Raw genomic sequence first — 16,814 nt, forward strand, 5'->3', positions numbered from 1 at the left:
GGCTGATAACTCACCGACGAAAAACAGCTCATATGCGCGAACGCCGTAACTCTATGAATTCGCCAATTACCTGTTACAATGAATCTGTCTCGAAAAAGTCTTCAATCCAAAACGTTCACTCTTCAAATTTTACGATTTCAAAATTTTTTTCTGAGTAAAACTTACCGTTCATTCGTGATCTCCTGTCTCGGCCACGTGGTGGTCCCACTAAGGGAAAATCGAGAAAATGTTGTAAATGTTAAGTACACAAATGAAATGAGAGCCTTATACCTAACCTTATGACTCACCTCCTGTTCTCAAACATGGGAGTTCTCAATTCGGAGACACTGCTCGAGCTATCTGTCTTGATGGTACGTCAGGGTCTGGCCGCGACAATTCGTCAAACAAACCTTCCCCCGCAATCTTGCTCATGACACAACACTTTGTGTAGGGCGTGATGCTTTGATTGACAGTTGCCAATGACGCCTGGTTTGCTCGAAACAATCTGCTCGTAATAGTAAAATAGACTCGCGTGCGCTTTATCTCTTAAAAACTAACGGCATTTATTGGAAACTGCATATTTAAACTCGACTAATTTTGTTCCCTGCGAGAGTGCTTGCAAACGAAAAGAAAGGTTTCCTGATTGCTCATGGTAGCTGTGAAGCAGAACAAACCCTACTTGACTTCCCAGCGCCGTTCTTTGTTTACTGGTGGTTTTTTTTTTTCGGGTAACGCTAGTCCTTTGTTAATTGTTGTTGTCATTTTCCATTCAATTTTTTTCTTCTTGCTAATCTGTATATTTATATATTTATACTTTTTATTTTATTTCATTTTTTCATTTTTTTCATTTTTTATTTTATTTTGTCATCCGCATTTTTCCATCCGCATCCGCCATCCGCAGCCATCCGGTCCGCTTTTTACAGATGCCTCAACCGCGGACCTCTTTAACACTTATCGAAAACGTTTTGGGTCTTTGTAAAATTCTTTAAGGCATATCGTTTTCGCCTTTATATTTTTAAAAATAGCTTTTATCTTTTAGCAATTTTTTTAATTTTTATTTCTATTTTTTGTTATTCTTAATTCCGAACTTCTTAAAACTTTATTCCCCTTTGATTATTTTTCATCTGGTTGATAAATATAAAAGAAGAACTTAGTCGAAGAGAGTTTAATTTTAAATATGAATCTGCAAATCGAATAAAGAAAAATAAACGAGAGAAATATAGGTGATGGTCTCCCTACCATTTGAGGTTATGGTTTGAAGTGCAATTAGCAAATGTTGGAACTCATCGAAATTCACCACACTAAAAAAAAAATTAAAAATTGTTAAACCTAACGCATTTCATTTACTTAGCCAGGAGAAAATTGAAGACCAGTCGGTGTTACACATATTACAGCAGTCGTTAATTTTGCGCATGATTGTTTAAAATTGTGGTACTAGTCTTCGGTGCAATCAAAGGGAATTTGTAGTTTTATGTTAGCCCCTTTCTATTTAAATCAGTTTTGGAATTGTTTTAAAAGAGTTGGCGTTTCACCAAACCCGAGAGGGAAAATTTTATTAAATTTGACGACAGTCTAATGTGTGTGATGATTTTGTTTGTGCATGCAATTTTCTTTGGCACGAAAGTTAAAAATAAAGCTACTCAGTTCGCAAACGTTGAAAGGATGGACCATGGTGAATAAAAATAGTTTTTAACCTAGCAGAGAGCAAGCACCAGAGGGATGGTCGTTTTCAAGAACAAGTTTATGTTTTAAAGGTGGGTCGGCAATGAACTTTAGTCTTAAAACATTTTGGCTTCCCTGCTGTTAGGGCAAAAATATTCTCTTAAAGGGGAAGTATCACGAGAATTCGATGTCATTTTTAAACCCAAAAATGTTAATCTGTCAACAGAAACAAAAATATAATTGTCTAGTTTAATTTGTTATAAGTTATCATCCCCAGTGCAATAAAACTGTCGATGAGTGCCTCTGGCCAGTGACAGAATAGGTCGGAATGGATTTAACCTAACGTTTTTCAAGTTTTCGCGTTTTTGTTTCCAAAATGTGCTGGAACAAATAACGAGTTGTTCCTTTCAATAACTGAGTTGATTTCTTTCTTCTCGTTGTTCTAGAATAATTTAATTTTATAGCTAAGGGAAGATCTTGTTTCACCATTTTTTACAGAAGCGGTCAATCCTCATGACATTTCCCCTTTAACTCGGCTGTGAAGAAAAGGCGAAGTTCAAGAAAAATTTTAATACAAACTGTTCAACTGTGCAAACTTTGCATACTAATCTGTCTGCGAGTTGGTTTAATGGCGCGCTCCCTGCCACTGCCGAACTGTTTAAAAAGACAATGCGTCTATTAACGTTTTTCTATTTGTTTATTTTTTTTATTTTGATGACGTTCGACTAATAATCAGTTGAAAATCAGTCAAGAGAAAGGTGATTTCAAACTGAACAGGCAAAGAAATGACCCAGTTAATCTGTTAAAGTCAGGTAAATTTTACTAAAAATGTCAAGAGAGTTAACATATCACGGTATGGAATGATTTTTTTTTTTCGTTGAAAAGTGGAAAAGTAATCCGCCTGTATATTAGAATTAGAATATGCAAACAAATGCCCCATTTCTTTTATTTTAATCCAGATAAATCACTTCATCCACGTAGTTAACAAACAGAAAAATGGAAAAGGAAACAGTTTCCTATTTCACAAAAATTAAAGAAAAAATAATCTGGCCAAAGTTCATTTTGGAGCAATTACGAATAGGCAAAGGAATGGCCGTAATAAAGCCGTCTAAGGAGCTGTTTACATGGACGTAGGAAAATTCTAGCACTAGGAAGATCCTAGAGGGCAAATCATCCTAGCCCCATAAGATTTCTCTATTCAGTTTACATGCAAAAAGTTGTATTTGGCCCTAGCTCTAGGATCTTCCTAGGAACTTCCTAGCTAAGAGATAGGAAGATCCTAGGACTAGGAAGATCCTAGCACCATGTAAACTACTTTCGCTCGGAAGATCCTAGTACTAGGGATAAAAAGATCAAACATGGCGAGCGGCAGCCGGGCGTTCAGCTGCTCAAGGCCGACAGTTATTCTTCTTTTCCTTCTCCTCTTGGTAACCACTTTGGCCGAAATTTCTGCATTTTAAGCAAACGAAAAGTTTTTCCGCCTTCTCGGATCTTCCTAGTGCTAGGATCTTCATCCCGCCATGTAAACAGCCCCTAAATAAGTTATGCACCGTTCAATTCGAAACTTCAGTTCCGGGGAACTCCCCTGGGCATTTGAAGATTGACTTGTTCAAATTCTCGCCTCCCAAGCCAAAAAGGCGTTCAAATGCTCGCCTTAATTTAGTGCTGCCAGGCCTCTCCTCCAGGACAAATTTTCACGGCTTCAATCAATCACTGTTCGTGCTTTGTAGACCATGGGATAATTTTTGATGACACTTCACAAACTGTTGTGAAGCCCACTTTGAGTAGAAAGACGAAAATACTGTGCTTGAAAAAAACTCCTCAGCTCCAAAAAACGGGGAAAAATTCACGTACCAAACTAGAGATACGGTTAAATTCCCGTGCAGAGATGTTGAATGTTCGATATACATTCAGGTGTAATGACAAAGGTTTGATAAACGACAAGGAGATCGTGCCAATAATGATTCCACCGACATCTAATTTCTTTGCGATAAAAATCTAATCATAATATTTCTCATTTCAATTGAAAGAAATGCATTAACTGGCATTTCATATGATTATATATGTAGCGACTACTTCATCTGGTTATAATTGTTTCAAACATCTCCTTTACTGCTATTAATTTTCATCCAAAATTCCTTATCAGCCTGATATCCATTCGATAAACCTTTTGCCCTCCTCGCCACTAGCTGTTTTGTATATTTCTGTCTAATTTGTAATTCAAGTTTCTGTGGCGAAATAAAACATAAGCAAAAACAAAACTGATCCAATTCATGTTGAAAAAGGCCGCTGTAATGCACACCAAAATATTTTTTGCTCAGAATTGTAAACAAATTACTACTGAAATTACAGCCAAAAGCTGATTCTGAAATTTATCCAAGGACAGTCGAAGAAACCGGAAGTAGTTTTTGGGTATCCAAGTACAACCCACACGCTCTCGCGCCAAAATGTATTTGCCCACAATCATACCGGTGATAGAGCAACAGCCCCACAAACTGAACCTGCACCAAAGATGTTGTTTACTACATGTCAAAATCAGTTTATTTACTAGGTTAATACGTTCTTTGTTCTTCGTTCATGGCATGATGAATATTTACATCTTTTTCATTTTCTTTTTATTTAATATCACCACGCGGGACGCTTCTGACATCGCCAATCCCAGCAAAATACAGGACACATGTCATATATGAACTTAGTCTTTCTTTGCTATTAGAATTGCCTGGAAAAAGAATTAGCGTTTAACCAAACTTGGGAGGGATGACTTGTTAAGAAAATTTTAACTAATGTGTTCGAGGATTTTTTGTGTATCCAATTTTATTTTATATGAGAGAACAACGAAGTCAAAATGTACTGATATGTATTCGAAACGTCGTTGCATTTCTTCATATGTTGATTTTTTTTACCAATTTTCTTTGGCACGAAAATTAATAATAGAGCCACGAGTTCGCAAGCATTAGAAGTGTTCACCATCGTCTTAAAACCGACCTGTACCGGAGAAGAAAACGCTTATAAACACCGAGGTCTTATAATCGCCGTCTATAAGGAGTCTTAAAATCGCCCTTTAGAAGGTCTGTCACAAGGACTCTTACAATCGACGTTTATAAGGAATGTTGGAAGCTGCAAATTATATAAGGGCTTTTTTAAACCATGTATTTTTATAGAGTCGTTTGTTGGCACTGAGTTATACACGGTGATTTTTTTGTTATATTACTGGCCTTTTTTATATAAGGGTCTGTGCCCAGCTACTGATAATGATCCAAGAAAACAAGTGCCAGAGAGACGATTCTAGTGGAGAAAAAACATTTTTAAGGGTGGGTCAGCAGTGAGTCTTAGCGTCCCCGCTGCTAAGGGGAAAAATGTTTGCCTTAACTCGCCTGCTGTGAAGAAAAAGACTGAAGAAAAGTTTTGAAAGCCCGCCGGGCGTTCCTTGTAACAAATTGTATTGTTATATTTGACAGTTAGGTAGTTAAATGTAACTATTCGTAGATCGGAATTATTATGCAAAGTCATTGAAATTGCCGGTGCTTTTCTTGAGAAGGGAGAATAACATTCAGAGGCTTTCGCGCAGAAAACCTTCCGTCAAGCGCTGTTCAAGACACGCAACAAAGCATTGAACGCAAACAAATTTCTATAAAAAGGTTCTATAAAATTAACCGTGCAAAATGTTCATGCTAATCTGACTGTGAGTTGCGTTAATTACGTGTTCCCTATCAATGCGAAACAGCGTAACTAAAAAGGATGTCAAGGTACAGCTATTTTAACACCGTTCAACAAACAAATAGCGAAGAATCAAGAGCGCAAGTTGGTGATTATTGAACAAATGGTGTGTTGTGCTCAGAAAGAAATGCTATGCTTTTTTTTATTGCAACACAATTACTTACATTACAATACAAAAAACTTAATATATTACTTACAATACTGTACTGTGCTCCAACAATAAACACTATTTATATTACAATGGAACACTAACACGACTAAGATACAAATTCTTATAACACTTACAGCACATTGGTTTATTTACAATACGCTTTTAACATTACTTACCGTGGTTTTTAAGTTTATTATCATTACGTTATTTACAAATATTTCATAGGAGGGAGAGAGAAAGAAATCGAGAGAGACAGAGGTAGACAGAAAAAGATGCTAGACATTTGGTTTTGATTTGTCAGTTTATTGAAAGCAAAAGAAAAAAAGAAAAAATGAAAAAGAGAAAAAATTATTTAATGGACAGATCACTGTATGATAATGTTTTTTCAGTTTCACAGAAAACAAAAGATACCAGTCTATATATAGCAAAGTATTGAACATTATAATATTTCTTGTTTCCATTGAAAGGGAATGCATTAAACTATATTTAGGACATAAATATCTTTGTATACAATTGCCAAAAGGTGAGTGAACATATCAAATGAGTTTATGCTGAACAAGGCGAATATCGGCATCTTTGATCATCCACATCCAAATACATTTGCTCATAATAATAGCGAATCATAACACAATAGTAGCTTACATATTTGCCAAAAGCTGACCACATCCAAGAAACCTGGTGGAAATAGGTGTACCCTGCTAGCAGAGGTTTCTTTCTGTTAAGTCTTTTAGCATGCACGAAGTCGTTTGCGTCTCTAGTATTTCGCGTAGTCGGCTTTTATACCATCCTCAGCAGGGTAAAATAGGTGTTGGGTTCCAGGTGCAAACCAAACTTTTTATTCGCCTGCAATCATACCGAGTGATATAAATACCGACAGCTCCAACCAGTGTTAAGAAGTTGTTCACTTCACGAATACCCTTCAAGTCGAAATCATTTCATTCACTTGATTCATGCTTTCTTTGTTCATCGCTCTTGACATGATGAATATTTTAAAGATTTAGAAATCTTTCTCATTTCAGTTACCGCGCTTAAAATTTTATACCATCTTTTTTTATTTATCACCACATCAAACGCTTTCGAGACCGCCAATCCAAGCAGAATACATGACGCATGCCATATCTGAGCATAGTCTTTCCTTATTTTTCAATTGTCTGTGAAAAAGAGTTGGCGTTTAACCAAACTTGAAACAGAAGAACTATTTAAGTTTTAATTTGTTTCAGGAGGAGTTTGTTTGTGTGCCCAATTTTCTTTGGCAATAACATTAAATATAAAACAAGGAGTTCACAAGCATAAAAAGGGTGCCCCATGGTTATAAAGGCATTCTGTAGGCGGGCAGAGACCCAGTGCAGCCAGAAGGACGATCCTATTGGAGAAACAGTATATTTTAAAGGTGGGTCAGCAATGAGCTTTAGGGCGCGTTTTTTTTATCCACAATTCTGGAATAAGGATGGTTGGTACGGAATGCTAGGAATAATTCGGATTGTCTGCATAAAAAAACCCCCGTCGGTCCTGGCCGAGTAAACATTGCGTAACAAATATGGCGGCCGACGAAGAGGCTGCCATTGCAGCCGTTATCGCAGCAATTTTTGTACTTTTGGTACAATGAAATTAGAAGCAATGTGAAGATGAGACTAAGCTTAAGAAAAGTTTTTAAGCCGGCGTTTCATCTGACGCATTTTATTATTTGATAGTTATGTAACAAAATGAAACGCTTGTATCAGTATTCGCGAATGACAATTGTTATGCTAAGCCACTGAAATTGCCGGCGCTTTGTGTGGGAAGGGAGAGCAGCGCAGAGCACTCAACTAACCAATGAATGGGAAAAAAATCAGTGATGATTTCATAAAATTAAGGGCTTCAAAAATAAATAAAACAAATCACCAAAGGTTGAAACCACCAACGGAAATCTAAAAAATTGACAATTTAGGGTCGCAATACGGAAATTTTAATTTAAAAAGTTGCCTCTGCAAAAGAGTATTTTACTTAGATAAAGTTTTAACTGAACTTCTGTCATTAACCCTTTCACCGCTAAAGGCGACTAATGTCGCCGTTTTAGAGGCTACCACTTTCAAGATTGGCCACGTTCTCAAATCCAGAAATCTGGTTATTATGGTCTACTAATAGTGTTAATTAGTAAGTGTTTTAGGCTTTAAGAGCAAATAAACTGAGTTTATCTTCCGTTTGCCGTTCCATATCAACATTTATTTTCAAGCAAAACCAAAAATGCCTGTTTTCTGCGGCATCAACAAAGCTGAAAAACACACATCTTTGCTTCCAATTTTTAATTCAAAATCTCATTTTAAAACCAAAATTCCTTCATGACAGCAAACCTTAATCTCATGACTAAGCATTTATCTCCAATTTTGCCTCTCACGCGTTCAGCTGTTTGAACATCAGCCATTTGATTCGAGCCACTTTTCAAAGCCCGTAATTTCCCCTTTACCGTCCGAGTTGCATTCTGGGTAATTTCGATACAACGACGAAATGGAGGTCCCGCTATCTTAATTCAGTAGTAGCCACCCGGTCCTACTGGCAAAATATCGCACACATCGTTTTCTTTGCAAGTCAAATCTCCCCCAAATTGCCTAGGTAGGTCCGAGAATCCACCCACAGAACGGCCAGAGAGACAACTTCACTCGTGAGCCACCATGACTCGATACGAACACTTTTGACGTCCCAGTCGCTATGAAATCATCTCTCACCTCTGGATTCTTTCAGAGGATTGCCTCTACTCTCCATTCCAGCTTTATGATGCCAGCCTGGGAGCTTCTGCAGTGCAAAATGGCCCGAAAGTACACTTATAAACCGACAACTTACCGATTAGAATGTGTTTGTGCTCGCGAGCAAAACAACAACGGTTCCAATAGGTGACGTCACAAAAAAACTTGAGTCCTCGTTATTGCAGAGCAGCGAACATTTCAAAGGAGATCTTCATATAGGACAACTAAATCCGTTTTGGTCATCTACATCGAGATAATTGTCCAGAGAGACCAAGAAATTTGGCGGTGAAAGGGTTAAAAATGAGTCCTTGTTGCCGCTTTTGTGTTCTCAAACTGCATGCCAAACCTTTCTGGATGATGAGAAGAAGAAGTAAAATATAGATAATTCATTGAGAATACTGAATTGCAGCGAAATAGTTGTATCGTTCATGCTAAAAAGCAAGCTATGTTCTGCAACTTTTGTGGCAACAGAGGAAAGTTATTCAGTAAAACTTTTGTCATTCGAAAAACTGCGTTTTTTTTCCACTGATTTACAAAAAATTATACTGGAAACTTTCCCCCGCCTGACTTGCCTATTATGGATGGCATACTGAATGTTATAAGTACGTAAATTATGATCATCCGGGTGAGTGTAGTCCTGAGAAGGACCACAAACAGTCCTTCTCAGGACTACACTCACCCGGATGATCATAATTTACGTACTTATGACATGACTCCTGGGTTCAAACCATTTACAATAATACTGAATGTTGATGGAATGCAAAATTCAAGTTAAGGACGCATTCTCGTCCCCAGAGTCCCAACGTTTTTTTTTTAATCGTTGAACGAGTGGCTCTGGGTCCATCCAAAAATATCTTTTTTTTCATTGGCTGTCGAAAACCTGATGCGCTATAAGGTGAAAAATGCTACGCTTCTGCGCTATTGTCTTTACTTCCTAATACCGAGCAGTACTGAGCAATAATAATACTGAGCAAGCGCAATGGTAATTTATCACACTGAGCACATTGCTTCGTGAAATTCACGACATCCGGTAACGGCTGTTACCAGGGCCTACGATCCAACCGCTGACCAGAAGATCGTAGGCTCTGGGAACGAGGACGTTGCCTACTTTTGTTACTGCGCATACGTTCTGCGCATCTTGAGATACTCGGATTTCCTATGGGTGGTGCATACTAATACAGGGATATTTTTGCGCGGTTTAAAACTATGCGGAGAAAGCAGAACCTAGCAAGTGCTCTTGGTTTCCAAAAAGGAAATTGGGGTGTAACCGTGTATTTTTCAGAGACAATAAAGCTTCAATTTGGAAAAAAACAACAACAACAACAACAACGCCATACATTGCTTTGTATTTTACAGCTTTTTATAATTATTTTTCCTAAATTATCTCTAAAAAAATTGGGTGGTTACCCCCAATTTTCTTTCTGGATTCCAATAACCCTCGCTTTTCCCGCATAATCATAAACCATGCAAAAATACTACTTTATTAGTGGGCACCGTCCTTAAGTTCAGTCAGCGCGCAAATTTTGAGTTGAAAGGAAATGATTCCTGTAGGCTTTATTTCCTTACGGTTCGATGGGCGCACGACCAGAATTGACTTCGTCCCGAGTCAAATGTCAGATTCACCTGTACTTTGTGTAATCCTTGGTGTAATTAATAAGACATCATTTTGCTGGCGCGGACAATCACAGGGAGTTTCCGATGAAGACAGGTACACACAACTCCACTGCAACATTTCAGCATATTCTATCTCGAGAGAAGAAGATCAAAAGTCTATTCAGCAACGTTGCCAGCGCCATTTTCGAAACTGGACAAAATCCCGCGCTTCTCAGAAAGTGACGTCACTATGGCCCACCTCTCCCTCCTGCGCATGTCTTAGGAAGGAAATTTTTAATTATTCATTCAGCTGACGCGCGCATCTTAGTTGGACAGCTCTCGCTAAAAAAATTCCGCCTATATATATGCCGAAGGAAAATGTTGGCAATAAGTAGAGGCAAAGGACTGTAGGGTTTTATCTGTCAATGCAAATCCAGGTAAATTTAAACGAAATTTTGTCCAAGAACGCGCCCAACAGGTTGATCTACAGTCAGCTCTACAAACGTCACAAAGAGACAAGATGAGAGAATTCTATTCATGCTCACTTTTCCTCTATTTAACCGCACAGCGTAAAACCTAACTCTTAGGAAATTAAAATTTCTGAAAATGACTCTGTAACAGAAACAATTTTTCACTCAACCCCCCCTCCCCCCTCGGCCCCTCTCGCCTCCACCCTCCGTCATTTCATTCAAACGGACAAGAACGAAACGAAGATAGCTATTCAGTGAGGAGGATACCAAACTCTAATCATCAACCTGCTCCTTTCATTTGCAACACGGACGAAATTACCGAACCAAGGCGACTGGCTGTCAAAATCCCCACTCATTTCTCTTACGTCTCCTAACCAAACCCTATCTACTGTATAACATGCACTCTATTGAAAACGGTATATTTTTGAGAAACGGGGAAAGTAATTTTTTCCGCGAACAAACGTGCATACAGTTAATTAGTTATGACTTGAGAGTTGTTCAAAAAAAGTGCACTTTCAAACCAGTCGCTCGGCACTTTAATCTACCAAACCATTTTATCTGGTACATGACGGGGTGGGGTCTTCCCTCACATGGGAGGGACACTGAAAGCCGCAAAACATTAAGCGATTAAAGGGACAGTATCGCGCTATTTTTAGTAACACATTGAAAATCGAAAAGACGCTATTCGGTTGATAGCAGCCAAGATATAATAACCAAAATTCCATTAAAAGACTATCAGAATGCAAAGAAACTACCCACGGATATTTTCGCCGGCAGATGACCAAAATAAAGATAGGTTCAAATTTGAAAACGTCGGGCGACGTTTTTAATTTTCGCTGTCGTAACGCACTATTAATCGGTTGTACTATATTTTGGTTCAACCTTTCGTCTGAGCGATTTAGAAATTAAATAACACAGTTTTAAAAGTTTAAATTTAGTGAATTTTTACCCAAAATCATGATATCTCCCATGATACTTCCCAGAGATAATAAGGATATACGCGTGTGACACAAGACAAATATAAGCACTTCTATAACCACTTCTACAATTCTGCTCTGTGGCTAGTTCTTTACGTAAGCGCAGATTCATATCATCCGGGTAGTGGCAAGAACCCTCGCAATTTCGTGTTTTTTTTCTTATTTTTAAAATAGTGTTTAGAATTGTTTGGGGAAAAAGTTGGCGCTTTACCAAACTCGAGACTGAAAATTTATTACTTCTAACCACAACCTATTGTGTGGGAGGATTTTATTTGTGTATTCATTCAGTTGGTTGGCACAAAAATTAATGATAAATGTAGGAGCTTGTAATTATTAGAAGTCCAAAAACATCCTATAGCCAGGCAAACGATAACTGCTACCAGAGAGAAGGCATTTCATTAAGGTGGGTCAGATCTTAGCCGTAATGTTTCTATGCTTCATGACCGAGGCTAGTCACTCGCACGCCTTATACGATAAGGGATCATTAACTTAAAAGCCAAAACAATTACATAGAGAATTCTTAATGCAAGGCTCGTATTACAAACCCTTGAACTTCAGTTCAAGGCCGGCACTGTTCTCCTATGCAAAACCTTTCTTCATGCTAAGACGTTTGAATATAAGCGATATAATTGCCGCGGAAAGTGTTTGAAAAGGCAGGGGATGTGGTTTGGTTAATTTCTAGCAGTGCTAGTCACTACTAACTACTCTGTCGCCTACAGGCGAGCTCCACCATAGCTGAAAATTTTTGCCACCACCATTTAAGAGCTTTTCCGCTCTGCTTTAGGTGCAAATGCGCGTTTCATTCGGAAAACCAGTTTGTATAAATTAGATTTCGAGTAATTTTCTGCGAAAAAAGGAGTGTTTGCTTTCCATATTAGCCGGATGAATTTTGGTGTTTTTAACAAAATGACATCCCGGGAAGTTGTGACATGTAAGCTGAATATCAGTCATGTACAACGTTTTTCTGCGACCAACTGCAGCGGCAAGCCCTGGGTTGTCCCATCAGTCTTTACTGACAAAAAAAACCTCAACCATTTTTTTCGACTGTTCCGAACGCACTGTTGAAATTTTTAATTCTGTTAAGTTGAAGACAAATTGAAGTAAACTTTGCAACCACCATATTTCGCGCAGAAATAATACAATATTTGCCGTGAAATAATATGATGTAAACCCTGAAAAGACACAATGTGTATTTTTCATAGTTTGTTTGTCAAATGCAAGAGCCCAGTTTCTGTTTGTCTCTCGACTCTGATGCTTTTCGCTCTGCCGGCTATTCGCCATAGCTGAAGAAACTTTAATATTCATAAAATGTTTTACGTGTTCCTTTGAAATCAGCCACGCCTACCACCTGTTCGAGTACTTAAGGGGAACCTGCTGTTATTTATATTCAGAATACAGAAAACAACACCCACAGCTCAATGTAATAATGTGCGCATATTTACAAGATAGCCTTTTCTATCCATTAATTTCACTTAAGGCATCAGTTTTACACCCTTTGTAACAATTGATCGACTCATTTTCTGTTCATAAAAGGCAACACTTCTTAGGTTCTTGATGCGTACTGAATTCATGCAGCTCGTTTCCGAACGATATAAAAGACACAAAACGCAAGCGGATGAGTTGCTATTACATGTAGTCGATATTGGCCATCTTGCACTGAAATATGCGCACATTTCTTTTTGGGGTGGAGCACAAATTTCGACATCTTTCTCCTTGAATAGGGCTACAAACGCCTTGAAAAATGCCTTGATGAATCAGAGAAATCGGAGCAAGTAAGGAACTACGGCCAGAAAGTATGTGTTATCAGTTTCAATCACAAGCTTCGGCTCATTTAATTATTCCGAATACTACCCATTACATGATATCTTCAGATTTGAATAGAGTAGCCCCTTAAGCTAATTTACAATGAAATTACTGTTATCAACGGAGGTCCTATATACAAATAATATCATATGCTAAAAAATCAATAAACTATAACTAAAATTATATGCAGAGAAAAAAAAAAAGAAAAAAGAAAAACAAATAAAATAATAATTAGCTAATTCACAAATTACGATTATATACAATACAGCCATGACTCCTTGCTACATTCCAGCTTAATACTAGGGACCCTAAATCAATAACCCCACCTTACAGAACAAGAACCGTGCGGCTACCGAAAGTTCTAAATTTTTGTTTGGCGCGTTTTTTTCTATCCATAAATCCAAACCACAGAGGTCTAGCTGCGTGGCAGAACGAGCGCGAAGCGGTTGAAAATTCGAATCCCTCGTTCCTTCCCCGCTTTACGGCGCCTGCACTTGAGCTAATTTATGTTAAAAGTAACGTTTAATAAAAGAGAAGGAGTGTTCAAAACACGACCAGCGAATTTCTTAAACCCGTGGAATAACGCCCTTTCGATTTGGAAGTTTTGGGTGGTGGAGGTAACGGACTCCGATTGCGATATAAAAGTGCCTGTCAGAAATCTTGAAAGGAACTTCTAAGCGGTATTGGCATAACCCAGTACCGACTATTCAGCAAACTCGCAGTCTGATTGGCTACACAAGGGCGGTCTAATGTTCGACTGACCGTGCTCTGGAAGCACATTCAAGGAAATTGCCGGACTCCAGAAAGAAACCATTTTTACCGAGTTATGCTAAAACAATTTATAGGTTTCTATCGGTCTTCATAAATGGTAACGGTCAAGTAGCCGATAGTGCCGTATCTCAAAAACCTGTATTTTTCCAAGTTAGCCTTAACAGGTTCTTATATAAATGGTGCTGAACAGAAATGTAGGCTATACAGGTTCTTAAACCGCCGAGTATCTTATTTTCTTGATAACAAAATTTATCAAATCGAATGTGGTTTGGTGTTGTCTGTACTCTTATCGACAACGATATTCGTCATCACAGTGGTCAAAATGTTGTGGACTGCGCCTCGTGAGTCCACAACAAATTTTGACCACTGTGATGACGAATATCGTTGTCGATAAGAGTACAGACAACGCCAAACCACATGCGATTTGTTTTTTACCACAATATCAACGTCAAAGAAATTTTTTACAAAATGACTGTCAAAAGTTCTGCGTGCTGATTGAGGCGAGCAGCGTTGTCTAGACTCTTATCGACAACGGAAAATTAGCCAATCAGATTGCGAGATTAGAAACAGTTATGGTAAATAGTATAGTGGCTGGAAGAATCTAGTGGTACAGTCTAATGTGTATAATGGTGCGATAATGTGGGCACTGTAAATTGTAAATTTACCATCAAAACAAAGAGACGTTTTATGAAATGTTGACCTTTTCCTATGCCTTAGAGCTTATTTTATTTTACTTTTAAATTCTAAATCTTAAAAAATCAATTTTAGAAAATAAGAACCTGATTTAGATTTAAGGCTGAACAGGTTCTTATTTAAAGGATGTCTAAATTCTTAAAATTCAGGTTCGTACTAGCAGTTTTTTACTTGTAAACCAAAAACTCGATTCGTGTGCATGGCAACCAATAATTGACATGTTTTTCCAGCTAATACACGGCAAGGTACCAGAATAACTCTAACAATGTTTCCCCGCTGGCTTAACTGGGAAACATTTGTTTCACAAGTGTGGCTAAACTAGCGGGAAGCATAACAAATATTCACCGCTCGGGTGGCGATTAACGGCTGGAAGAGATCTGGAACAGAGTTTTGTTGCAAAATGTTTTCCCGCTGGCTAAAGTGGGAAACATTTGTTTCGCAAGCAAATTTGCATCTGTGAAGCAAGAATGTTTTTGACCTGATTCAAAAACAATTTCTTGCGTCCATGAAACTACAAACTGGAAAAGGTTCCTTTCATACCTTTGTTTTTCTCTTCGTTATATATGCATGACAAAGAGGCAAATAATATGTGGGCGAAGTCGGCGTTTTACCAAGTTCAGTAATATTGCCCAATAACTCGATTCAACTCAAAAGGGGCTGGTTCACTGCCTATTTTTAGCTTCACCTTGTATAGCCAAAAATATATTTGTATCGTTGGCTGCAGATGGCTTGGATGGAAACGGATGCTAGCAAAAATTGGCCATTGTTTTAAGTTTTTTCTGTACATTTTGAAGAAATCGCTAAAAACTGTTAATAGTTTGTTCTTCCTGTCTCAGAAATCACTCAATATTTTCCTCCTAGTCCTCTTAGAGCAATTTCATGTTAGAGAAAACGTTCCGGTTGTCAGCTGAGGGGTTGTCAATTAAATATTTGAACACTTTTTGTCAAAATACGGCAGCCTCCGTAACTTTAAGTCAACATGAATTGAAAGGATACTCTAGACCCCGTAACAACTTTCGCTTTAAAATTAGCATTTGGAGGGTAAATAAAAAAAAAAAAGTAAAACGCTGAAAATTGTCGGAGAAAAGCGAAATTTTTCTCATTTGAAGACCGAAAGTAAAATCTAGAATGAAGAACCTTTCAGGCTACAGCCTGAGAGTGGATTCTGGAGATTAGCGCAGTTCATTTGGTGCTTATTTTTCTTCTGAGCAAAATCAGAGTACAAACAAAATTGCCGACTGAGCTACGAAGGCAGACTACGAGGGCGCACAGTCGCACGTGTTTAGGCCGTGCGACAGCGAAGTGTGTTTACAAGTGCTAAGAGATGTTTGAGCCCGAGCGGATTGGTAAGCGATCAGTTCAGCATTCTATCGCAGATTCTGCGCATTTCACATCGGTAATGTGATTTCATTGGCGATTGAATAAGGTTTTGGTAGCATTAAAGTTTACTTTCGATGGTACGACGTTGTTATTTGAAATCTAGTTAATATAGAAAAATACATGTAGATTTTTCCCGAGAAATGGCCTGTTTGTGACACAGCGTACAAATATACAAGCTTCGAGATGTGGTCAACTTTGATTATAACGATTGACAACTTACAGGGGCAATTTTCAGAAACTAAGTGGTTCAAGAGTTTACATTTTGCACAGGAATGATTGCATTGTGGCGAGAAAATAACGAAGACATCGAGGCCTAGAAGCCGCATGGAAACCCGCATCACACATTACACAGTACCAGAACCACGTTCGACGTTGTGACACCGAGATTTTGCCTGATGTTGGCCGAAACAGCTCCAATATTTGACAAAGCCGAACTTCTTCTTTAACGTGAAATCGCTCTTAGAGGAGCTGGAGGAAACTATGAAATGATTTCCCGCGGAAGAGTAAACTCTAATCAGTTTTGGCAGTTTCTCCAAAATTTACAGTAGGAACTTGAAAAAACTGGCCAATTTTTTCAACTTGCAATTTCCATCCTAGCCATCTGCAGACAAAAATGACTGATACTAGTTTCTGTACCCTCGTAAGGGTTATTTTCCAACAGAATTGAACCATTATTTTAATGTTCCAACCAATACAAATTATCGATATTTTGCCGATTTAAACAACTCTTTTCTTCATTCGGAGCGGCACATGTGGAAACAGCAATACTAAGACGAAGACTGAACCACAATGAAATTCGGAAGTCGTTGTGGTCGTGCTGGGTCTTTTTGGATAACGAGTTACGAGTTTTCCTGAGCTCACTTTTACAGGGATTTTTCCAGCTAAGTTATATGACTGA

The sequence above is a fragment of the Pavona decussata genome, unplaced genomic scaffold (genome assembly GCF_977016875.1).
Source record: "Pavona decussata unplaced genomic scaffold, jaPavDecu1.1 SCAFFOLD_219, whole genome shotgun sequence".
In the NCBI taxonomy this organism is placed as follows: domain Eukaryota; kingdom Metazoa; phylum Cnidaria; class Anthozoa; order Scleractinia; family Agariciidae; genus Pavona; species Pavona decussata.